Raw genomic sequence first — 12599 nt, 5'->3', positions numbered from 1 at the left:
ACATCAACAGTGTTCAGTATTGAGCAGCAAATATTATATAAACTATATATAGTGATAGGTATAAACCCTAAGGATAATTAATTAACTGATTGATTGACTGATTTTAAACAATATTAACTTAATATACATATAGAGGAGAATTTGAGTAAAGGGCAACAAAGTTATATTGGGTTTGAATCCATGAGTCTCACATTTGCTCTCTTCTATCAACAGGGAATTCCGTATTTCACTTAGAGACAGATACACTGATCTGTCCGACTCTGACCTTGATAACAGAGTCAGAGAAGTAGTTGGAGGAAATGATGAACTTGGAGCAGAGTCAGTCTGTGCACGTCTGGCTGGTCAGGGTATTGTGGTGCAGCGGCACAGAGTCCGACAAAGTTTAATTAGGACTAATCCAGTGGGAGCAGCCCAGAGAGTCACTACACGTAGACTGCACAGAAGAGTCTATAAGGTTGCCGGGCCAAATTCATTATGGCATTTGGATGGTAATCATAAGTTAATCAGGTATATGGTCCTTCTATTATTTTTCTTTTATGTAAAAAGACCATGTGTAGACTGTGGCATACTGCTAAAACAAACAAATGGATAATTTTTTTTAATTAGCATTCTTTTACTCGGGTTTCATTGAAATGTAACATGCACAATATTATTGATGGCACTCAAGATGTTATCTGCCAAATACAAATAAATCCAGTAGTATTCATTTCCATCACCTTCTGCATACTTGGCTTTAGATCTTTTGAGATGACTACCAGAATAAATGTTACATAATTTGATCAGTTTTCAGTTTACCTCACATACCCTTTTTTTTTTTTTGTTAGGTGGAGGATTGTCATACATGATGGGATTGACGGGTACAGCAGGCTTGTTGTATTCTTAAAGGCTTCTTCCAACAATCGCAGTGACACAGTTTTCCATAGTTTTGTAGAAGCCATTGGCCAATATGGTTTACCTTCAAGAGTCCGCTGTGATAATGGAGGGGAGAATAATGCAGTCTGCCTATTTATGAATGTCTTCCGGGGATTCACCAGGGGAAGTGCTCTGAGAGGAAGGAGCACACACAACCAAAGGATCGAGAGATTGTGGCGGGACGTTTGGCAGGGCATCTCCAATACTTACTATGCATTATTCATGCTTTTGGAAAGTGAGGGTAAAATTGACAGTACCAATGAAATGCACCTGTGGGCATTACATTGTGTATATACCTCGAATCAACAGGGATCTCCAACTGTTCATTCATCAATGGAACCACCACAAGCTGAGAACTGAACGGTACATGTCTCCCCATCAGCTCTTCATTCGAGGATGTCTCTCACAGCTAACTCGAAACCAGACAGGGATACGTGGAATCCTTGGAGCAGACGAAGAGCCAGTTGCAGAGCCAGTTGCAGATGTTAACATTCCTCCAGCTTCAGAAGAAGTTACCCGCCAAGATTTTCAAACAATTTTCAACTGGCCAGAATCTGTTGAGATTCCTGCCAACCACTTCAACATTCAAGGAGGAGTCATGGAACAACTTGTGCAGCAGGTCAACCCTCTTGGTGGAAGACATGATGATTTAGGAACTGATCTTTTGGAGCAAGTTATTAATTTCCTTGGAAATATTCCTCAACCCATATATATCACACATACACTGGAACAAATGTTTGGAATATTTAAGATTTTTAATGTTTTTTTAATGTTATAGTCACTTAAGCTGAATTTATTTGATAAACAATATGTTAAAACAGGAATACTGTGAAATAATATAAATTAAATTACAATTTAAAATAACTGTTTTCTATTTAAATATAGTTTAGAATGTAATTTATTTCATTGCCCTTACAGGAAACATTCAATATTATTAACAATGTTGAAAACTGTTTAATATTTTTGTGTACACTACTGGACATTAATATTTAACATTAACAATGCTATTTGAATGCAGTAAGAATGTATTAAATTGATCAAAAGTGACAGTAAATCATTTTATAATGTTACAAAAGATTTTTTTAACTTTTCATTTTTTAAACTAAATCCTGAAAAAGTATCATGGTTTAGTTATCACAAACTTATGACGAATCACAAAAATATTAAGCAGAACAACAGTTGTCCACGTGATAAAAATCATAAATGTTTCTGAGCATCAAATCCGCATATGAGAATGATTTCTGAAGGATTATGTGACAAGACTGGAGTAATGCTGAAAATTCAGCTTTGAGTATATGCACAGGAACAAATTACATTTGACAATATATTTACATAGAAAACGTCTCGGTTACGTATGTAACCCTCGTTCCCTGAGTAGGGAACGGAGACATTACGTCGGATGACGACGAATGGGGGTTTCGCTTAGAACACCTATCGACTTCGAGTATTACAAAACGAGCCAATGGCGATGAAATGCCATGGGTCTGCGGAATTTGCATAGCGTATCTCCGCCCCACCGCGTGGGTATAAAGGAGGACGCCGGCAACATGCAGGTATGTCTTCGCTGAGGAGCCGAGACTGAACTCAGGCGTCTGCCCAGCGGTACAGCGGAAGTGGCAGGGAGACGTAACGTCTCCGTTCCCTACTCAGGGAACGAGGGTTACATACGTAACCGAGACGTTCCCTTTCGTAGTCACTCCGAGTTACGTCGGATGACGACGAATGGGGGTCCCTGTGAAATCACGCCACCTTCACAGCTGTCTTCCAGTGCCCTGCGAAAGTCTGATCCCCCTGTCGTGATACTGGCACAGACGAAGGAGTCCTACTTAACACAGGAATACCAAGGTACACTGGGAAGCATATCTCAGAGGAGATATGCCGCAGCATGCCTACCCGTAGGGAGGACTTAAGATACACATATGGCCGGAGGGCTACATATGGAGGAACACTGGAGTGACCAGCCCGAGGGGTGGCAACTTTCAACTCCAGGAGGGCAAGATGGCTTGCCAAGGGAAAGACACCTGCTCAAGGAGGCTTACAGTGGAAATACACATGTGGGGGTTACTCAGGGAGGAACCATGCACACGGAGGCACCTAGCCGACGCCCAGGCAATAGACACTGGCGCCAGCGTCAACAGTGCTGGAGGAACTCAGGGCTTCAAAGAGGAAGGCTCACCTGAGGAATAATCGCACGTATCCAGTCCGTGGAGTGGAATGGCGAGCAAGCGAAGACACCTGAGCGGGTCCAGTACTAGCTAACTGAAGCGAGTACACGAGAGGACACAGGCTCCACTCGGAGATTATAGAATCTGGCGAATGTGTTGGGTGTCGCCCAGCCTGCAGCTCTACAAATGTCTGCCAGCGAGGCGCCATGTGCTAGAGCCCAAGAGGAAGCCACACTCCGGGTGGAGTGGGCTGTCACACCAAGGGGGCACGGTCGGCCTTGCTGTTGGTAAGCCAAAGCATTGGCATCCACTATCCAGTGAGACAACCTCTGCTTTGAGAGAGCCTTTCCCTTCAGTCTCCCACCATAACAGACAAAGAGCTGGTCTGAGGTCCTGAAACACTGCGTTCTGTCTACGTAAGCGCGGAGAGCGCGTACTGGACAGAGCAGTGCCAAGGCTGGGTCTGCCTCCTCCCGGGGCAGCGCTTGCAGGTCCACCACCTGGTCCCGGAAGGGAGTGGTGGGAACCTTGGGCACATATCCAGGCCGGGGTCTCAGGATCACGTGAGAGTGACCGGGCCCGAATTCCAGGCACGCTTCGTCAACGGAGAATGCGTGCAGGTCCCCTACCCTCTTGATGGAGGCCAATGCAACCAGGAGCGCTGTCTTCATAGACAGGAACTTAAGCTCAACTGGTTGCAGAGGCTCAAAGGGAGCCCTCTGCAGGGCATTTAAGACCACTGAGAGGTCCCAAGAGGGAACGAGAGGAGGGCGAGGAGGATTCAGTCTCCTCGCTCCTCTCAGGAACCTGACGATCAGGTCGTGCTTCCCCAGAGACTTACCTTGAACTGCTTCGTGATATGCGGCGATAGCGGCCACATACACCTTCAGGGTGGAGGGAGACAGCCTTCGCTCCAACCCATCTTGCAGGAAGGAAAGCACGACAGAGATCGAGCATCTCCTGGGGTCTTCTCGACGAGAAGAGCACCAGTTGACGAAGAGGTTCCACTTCAACGCATAGACATGTCTCGTGGACGATGCTCTAGCGGAAGTGATGGTAGCCGCCACCGCTGGTGGCAGGGTACTCAAACCTGCCTCGTCCCGTCCAGGAGCCACACGTGGAGCCTCCAGAGATCGGGTCGAGGGTGCCAAAGGGTGCCCCGTCTCTGAGAAAGGAGATCCTTCCTCAGAGGAATTGGCCAAGGAGGTGCTGTCGCGAGGAGTACCAGTTCGGAGAACCAGGTCCGGGTGGGCCAATACGGCGCAACCAGAATGAGCTGCTCCTCGTCCTCCTTGATCTTGCACAAGGTCTGTGCGAGAAGGCTCACTGGGGGAAACGCATATTTGCGTAGGCCCCGCGGCCAGCTGTGCGCCAGTGCATCCGTGCCGAGAGAGCCCTCGGTCAGGGAATAGAACAGGGCGCAATGGGTCGAGTCGTGAGAGGCAAACAGATCTATCTGTGCGTCCCCGAACTGGTCCCAAATCAGCTGAACCGACTGGGGATGGAGTCTCCATTCGCCGGAGATGGGCCGAAACCGTGACAGCTCGTCGGCTGCAAAGTTCCGATCTCCCGGAATGTAGATAGCACGAAGGGACCTCAGGTGCTTCTGACTCCATAAGAGGAGGTGGCGTGCGCGTTGCGACATACGGCGGGAGCGTAGAGCACCCTGACGGTTGATGTACGCTACAGTCGCGGTATTGTCTGAACGGACTAGTACGTGTTGACCCCTGAGCAACGTGAGGAAACGGTGCAGGGCAAGGCGTACTGCCAGCAACTCGAGGCAATTGACAAGCAGAAGGCGCTGGGGTCCTGTCCAGGAGCCCGCGGCAGCATGTCCGTTGCACATGGCGCCTCAGCCCGTGGAAGAGGCATCTGTGGAGACAACAACATGCCTGGAAACTCGTTCTAGGGGAACACCGGCCCGTAGAAACTGAGGTTCCACCACGGGGTGAAGGTCTGACGACAGGTCGGAGTTACTGTAACTCGGAGCGTGCCATGATGCCATGCCCACCTCGGGACTCGATCGCGAAGCCACAGCTGAAGCGGTCTCATATGAAGCAATCCGAGCGGCGTTGCCGCAGCTGCAGATGCCATATGCCCCAGGAGCCTCTGAAACAATTTCAGTGGGACCGCACTCTTGTTTAATGGCTGAGTGGAGAAGGCGACCAAGTCCATGCCGAGAAAAGAGCTCCCCTGCACGGGGCAAAGTTTACTCCTTTCCCAGTTGACCCGAAGGCCCAGACGAGCTAGGTGCCGGAGCACTGGGTCCCTGTATTCACAAATCTGGTCTCAGGAGTGAGCTTAAGACAGCCAGTCACCGAGATAGTTCAGGATGCGAACCCCGTGTTCCCATGGAGGAACAAGGGCTGCCTCAACAACCTTGTGAAGGCCCGAGGAGACAGGGCTAGCCCGAATGGGAGAACAGCGTACTGACATGCGCGCGCCCTGACAGCAGAACGTAGGTACGGTCTGAGTCGAAGGAGAACGGAGACATAAGAGTAGGCGTCCTTCAGGTCGATCGCTGCAAACCAATCCTGTGGCCGCACACATCCAGAAATGCGTTTGGCCAGGAGCATTTTGAACGGCAGCCTGAGAAGGGAGCGGTTCAGATGCATAGGTCCAGGATTGGCCGTAACCCACCAGACTTCTTCGGGACAATGAGGTAGGGACTGTTAACCCGGACCTCATCTCGGCTGGAGGGACAGTCTCAATCGCACCCTTCGCCAGTAGGGAGCAACCTCCGCTCTCATGATAGGGGCATAGCCACCGGCCAAAGTGGAGCGGACTCCCGTGAAGCCGGGAGGAGACCGTGCGAACTGAATCGCATAGCCGAGCCGATGGTTCGCACGACCCAGCGGAACAGATAGGGAGCTCTAGTGCAGGCTCCCAACTGTGCCAGCGGAGTGAAGAACCACAGACGTCCCCCCGGTGGTGCAGCGAAGCGGAAATGACCAGCCCAGACGAGGGCGGCATAGCGGCCCGGTGTGGGGGCAAGGTCATAACCGCACCCTGACAGAGGAGGCCAGGGAAGGACCAGCGTTCCACGGGGGCCTGCTCTGTCAGGGGTCTGGCGACAGAGGGGGACAGGGGCGAAACGGTCCGTGGACGGCACGCCTTGTCAACCACCTCTGGGGCAGAGGGGGAAGAGGAGAGCACGGCTTGTGGGCGGCGCTCTGTGTCTTCCGAGAACTCTGTATGCTCAGAGAGGAGAGAGTCAGTTCTTCCTGAATAAGGATTCTTCCCCAGCCCTCCACCGGGGAAAGGAGTGGCCCTGCTACCAACTCCTGGAAAGAACTGAGTCTCATCTCTGAGCAGCCCATCTCAAAAGTGCCGCTTAACCCGGCGTTTAGCGGGGTGCGGGGCTGGAGAGGGCTGTGGCATCCCCCTACGGTCTTCCAGAGCCAGGCCCGGGTGAACGGGCGGGGTTGGAACCGTGGGAGGGAGCCTTCGGCGGTGGGCAGACTGAGGGATCTGAGCGGACGGCGGGGCCGTCGGGCAGAATAACCTCAATCTGCTCACGGGCGGTTGAGAACTGTTGGGCAGAAGCACTCAACCGCACCGCCGAAGAGGCCGACCTGGGAGATGGGGGTGTCGAGCAGACGGGTCCGCCCGACATCTTGCACATCAGACCGGTCAGCCCCAAACTGGTGAACATCACCTGACTCCGAGAGCGTACGGCCACTTTCGTCGCTCGGAGAGCAAGGTCAGTGGCGGCGCGCAGCTCACTGAAGAGCCTCGGGTCAGTCCCGCCCTCCTGCATGTCCATGAGCGTCTGGGTCAGGTAGACCAGCAGAACGGTCATGGGATGCAGTGAGGCAGCTGCCTGTCCTGTGGCACTATAGGATTTCGCCACAGATTACTGTGACGAAAAGAACTACAGGCTTGGACGGGTGCTTAGGATTGCGCCGGGAAGCACTCTGAGGACACAGTAGCATGGCAACAGAGCGTTCAACCGGGGGAACCCCAATGTACCCATGGGCAGCGGCCCCTCAGGGGATGAAAGGCGGATGAGACCAACGAGAGGACCCGTGAACTCATCATGCACGTCCGGGAGGAAAGATATTGGGGTTTGCCGTGGACGCGTTGGCGGCCTCACCCAAAAACCAATCGTCCCGGGAAAGCATGGCCATCATCTCCGGATCAGACTCAGGCACAGCCGTATGCACACCAAAGGGTGGCAGCTGTGAAGAGTCGTCATTTCCAGAAGAATCAAGCCCACCTAGTGATGCTGCTACAGACACAGCATCATCCTCTGTAGCTTCAAATGAAAACACACGGGCCACCCGAGGGTAGACTCGTGGAATCATCAGTTCGCTAGCGGGCACCGTCATTAAAGAGGGGGGGCTGGGGCGTGGACACAGAGTCGACGCCTTGTTCCAGACCAACACCCTCAGGTCACCCTGTCCACCAGCCGAAGATCGGGTAGTGGATGAGGGGACTCTCACTCTTGCGAGTTCACCGAGTCTCGACCTATATATGACGCGATGATCACGTTCCCAGAGAGAACATGAGTCATCCACGAGCGCTGTTCAAGCATGATCAAAGCCCAAACACACTAGACAGCGCTCGTGCCCATCAGAGTCCGATACCAGTCCGCTGCAACCAGAAATGCACGGGCGAGCCGTCTTTAAAAAGACGTGCCGCGTGCGAGCTCTTTTATGAGAGGAGAAAATAACTCCGCGATGTTGAAGCGCACAGGGAGACACACACACACTGGCAGATCACTGCACAGATCAGCAGGCACTGTGAGCTCGCTGCAGATCGCCGTCACACCAACACCGGAGAGAGAAGCTCGTCTCATAGAGCGCAGTCAGAGATGATTGTGGAGTGAAGAAATATTCTTGGCTCCGAAGCAAAAACATACCTGCATGTTGCCGGCGTCCTCCTTTATACCCACGCGGTGGGGCGGAGATACGCTATGCAAATTCCGCAGACCCATGGCATTTCATCGCCATTGGCTCGTTTTGTAATACTCGAAGTCGATAGGTGTTCTAAGCGAAACCCTCATTCGTCGTCATCCGACGTAACTCGGAGTGACTACGAAAGGGAACAGCTATTTTACATTGCAATATTTCACAATATCACTGTTCTTGCTGATTATTATTAATATTTATTAAATAAATGCAGCCTTTTGTGAGCATTAGAGACCTATTTAAAAACATCTTAAACATTTTAAACTTTTGGTCACCAATGCAGGTCATATAAGTTCTTCCTATACCACTCACTCTTTTTAAGATTGAGCAAGTATTGACCAAGTATTCATTTTGAGTGCTCTACTCACATAAACCTAGATTGCTGAAGTAAATTGTTTGTATTTACAGCATTATATTTAGATCTTTGCATTTCACAATGATTTTGAGAAACAACGCTGTACTCATTTATAAACATAACTGAACTACAGTCTATATATTTGTCTAGAAATACATGACCAAGGACTGAAAATAACATTTCTTATTTGGAATCTGCAATAGTGTAATACAATAAAACAGAAGATGCAATATTTCCTCTTAATTTTGGAATTTTTATTTTCAGAGAAAAGACAAACATTGTAGTCTTAAATGAATTATGCACCACCTGTTGAAACTACCAAATCCACTTTTAACATTGGAAGTGTTCTCTTTTAATTTCTTATTTCTAAACTGTTTTACTGTTTAACATTCAAGAACATAATGTTGTTAGAGAAAATAAAGTTTTTGCAAAAAAATCTCACTGAACTTAATGAGATAGTTCACCCAAAAATGAAATTTCCGTCATTAATCACTCACCCTCATGTCGTTCCAAACCCGTTAGCCTTTCGTTCATCTTCAGAACACAAATGAAGATCTTTTTGATGAAATCTGAGATCTTTCTGTCCCTCCATTGACAGCTAGGCAAATACCACTTTGACATTCATAAAAAGATCGTAAAACTAATCTATATGAATTAACCATTTTATTCCAAAATATTCTGAAGAGACACGATTGCTTTACATAATGAACAGATTAAATCTAGGCTTGTATTCACAAAAAAACTTTCATCAACACACATAATTTATGATAAACATAAGCTCAAGCATGTTTGAGTGAATGAACCTCATTGGTTCTCGCACGACAAGCGAACATGCTTGAGCTTCTGTTTAACACAACTGATGTGTGCGTTGAATGTTTATATCGGAATAAAAGCCTAAATTCAATCTGTTCATCATGTAAAGCGATCGAGTCTCTTCAGAAAATTTAGACTAAACTGCTCTGTTCATATGGATTACTTTTACAATCTATTTATGAACTTTTTGATGCAAAGTGATAGTTGCATAGATGTCAATGAAGTGACTGAAAGCTCTCAGAAAAAGATCTTCATTTGTGTTCCGATGATGAACAAAAATTTTACGCGTTTGGAACGACATGAGGGTGAGTAATTAATGACAGAAATTTCGTTTTAGGGTCAACTATCCCTTGAATTAACAAATGACTAAATTTCCTAAATTAGATTTTTCCAAATCCAAGGTACCCTTTAAGTGCCGTGTTAAGCAGGTCAGTAAACTCCTCCTCTTCTTGGATACCTCGAGGCAAAAAGAGCACCATGCCACAAGTTGACGCAAATGGAAGCCGGCGATTTTCTTGTGTGTAAAACTCAATTCTTGGTTCTCCGGGGAAGCCCAATGGGGGAATGCTGTCTGCACCAGTAATAATTATCAGCATCTCCTGAAAGGTGATTGTTGATTGTTTTTCTGTAAAATCAAGAAAATTCAATATTATATTTTATTGATAGCATATTATAGTTAATTGATCAGCTGTATAAAGGCAATATCACACAACGGTGCTGTTGTTCTGAATATAAGAACAGCTGTGCCTGTTAAAACTATGCAAATACTGTTGAAGACAGAGTGATATTGAAGAAAAGCATAATCATAAAATATGACAATATTAGTCAAAATTATCCCAGTCTGATTACCCTGAACTGAATTCAGCAGGAGCTCCCAGCAAAAGATGGTGTCTTCCTCCATTTCTCTGAGGTTGCTTCCCTCCTCACTCCAGCAAATTGTGAAGAGGGCTCTAAATTCATCTCTGGTTGGTTCTTTCTGCTCATTCCTGAACAAGGGAAGGAAGACCTTCCAGTTTTTTTCAACAATCTGCCACAAGTTGCCACAGGAGTTCATGCCATCCTTAAATTGAGCAATCATGTCTGCTGTTCTAAAATAAATATGTTCCAAGAAATTTCCATATGTATTATTTAAAAATAAAATAAAAATATACTCACAATTCAGTGTCCTCCACAATAATTCTCTCCCTATGTAAATATGAGCATGTCAAATTGTCTTAGCATTTTATCCTTTTAGTCTTTCATTCCAAAACCTTTGTTACACAAAAAGTTACACAAGCGGGGATCTGAAATATCTGGATCCAGAGATTTTACTCATATTTGCCAAGGGTGCTAATATTAGTGGAGGGCACTTAAAGTAAACATGATTAAAACTGTAGACTGATTAAAATGTAAATTATTTTGAGTTTTATACCTGAAGTAAATGTAGTGTTTGATCACCTGACCATAGATCCGTCTCATATCCTTAGGTGCTGCACTGTAAATTCCAGGGACACCACAGTCAGCAATCCAGTCTCCAAGGCTTGACACAATTCCATCTGTCTTCTTGGGTCTGACAAAAAAATACCTTAAATGAAAGAAACTCCATTACCTTCACAAATCAAAAATGATGATCTGTTTGAATGGTGTGAAGATGCATACCTGTCGCACTTTCTCTTGAATTTCGCCATCTGGCAGGTTATGCCAGTCAAATTCTTCTGCAGAATCTGGTTGGCCACACATTAGTTTAAATAATGTTCTATCTAGTGCTTAGAAACCTGGTCCACCATGCATGAGAGACCAAGAAATTAGCTTTCCCGCTGTGTAATACCGCTTCATTTCCACAGCTACTTGGTCATAGGTGAAAAACATCTCGCCTGTTTTCCCCTCAAAAACTCCAAATGATGACTGCACATCCTGCATCAAAAGCCTAGAAAAATAAAGAGCCCAAATACAATTAAATAAGTGATTTGATATTGAAATGAAAGCCTACAATTTGTGCTTATTAATAATAATACTAATAATGAAGTCATAATGCAGTCATCATAGCAAAATAAACAATATAATCTTGTATCACTCTGTCAGGTTTTATTTGGACCACAGTAGCCAGCTAACTATACATTTTCCAATTTAATACATATAGCTACACCAAATAAATGTGGTCATGAAGTACTGATTTAATAGATATAATATATATATTATTACCTGTTTATTATCTCAAACCTTAAGCTAAGAAAAATAAAATAGTCCATTACAAGGTAAAAAACAGTTGGCCAAGCAACAAGAGGAACACTGCCAGAATATTACTGTAATATTGATATTGTACTCTGAGGTCATATTTAAAACCATATTCAATTGATAATTGAGACACAGGATGGCACCAGTTTCTATACTATGGTGTGATACAAGGCACATAAATGAAGTGCCATTTCAGTTACCCGATGAGTGGTTAGCATTGCCATAAACAACGGTAAATATTATATAACATCTGACTGCAATAGCGCAAACAAATTTGTTTTGTATATTTGCTATAATAAAAAAGACATCACATAGTATTTGATAAACATATTATTAAATATGATAAATAAGACCAACCTGAAAAATTCTCTGCTAGGTCCCCCATAGTCATCAGCACTTTCACCTACAAATTCGATTTGTGGGGATTTGTGCCATGCGAAGTAGCTAGTTTTCAGTGCAGTACATGCACTATGCAGAATTTACTACAGAAACTACAGTCTATATATTTGTCTAGAAATACATGACCAAGGACTGAAAATAACATTTCTTATTTGGAATCTGCAATAGTGTAATACAATAAAACAGAAGATGCAATATTTCCTCTTAATTTTGGAATTTTTATTTTCAGAGAAAAGACAAACATTGTAGTCTTAAATGAATTATGCACCAACTGTTGAAACTACCAAATCCACTTTTAACATTGGAAGTGTTCTCTTTTAATTTCTTATTTCTAAACTGTTTTACTGTTTAACATTCAAGAACATAATGTTGTTAGAGAAAATAAAGTTTTTGCAAAAAAATCTCACTGAACTTAATGAGATAGTTCACCCAAAAATGAAATTTCTGTCATTAATCACTCACCCTCATGTCGTTTCAAACCCGTTAGCCTTTCGTTCATCTTCAGAACACAAATGAAGATCTTTTTGATGAAATCTGAGATCTTTCTGTCCCTCCATTGACAGCTAGGCAAATACCACTTTGACATTCATAAAAAGATCGTAAAACTAATCTATATGAATTAACCATTTTATTCCAAAATATTCTGAAGAGACACGATTGCTTTACATAATGAACAGATTAAATCTAGGCTTGTATTCACAAAAAAACTTTCATCAACACACATAATTTATGATAAACATAAGCTCAAGCATGTTTGAGTGAATGAACCTCATTGGTTCTCGCACGACAAGCGAACATGCTTGAGCTTCTGTTTAACACAACTGATGT

The sequence above is a fragment of the Siphateles boraxobius genome, unplaced genomic scaffold, assembly GCF_051911475.1.
Source record: "Siphateles boraxobius isolate OS27281-9 unplaced genomic scaffold, OSU_SipBor_1 19, whole genome shotgun sequence".
Lineage (NCBI taxonomy): Eukaryota > Metazoa > Chordata > Actinopteri > Cypriniformes > Leuciscidae > Siphateles > Siphateles boraxobius.
This window is presented reverse-complemented; position numbering follows the sequence as displayed.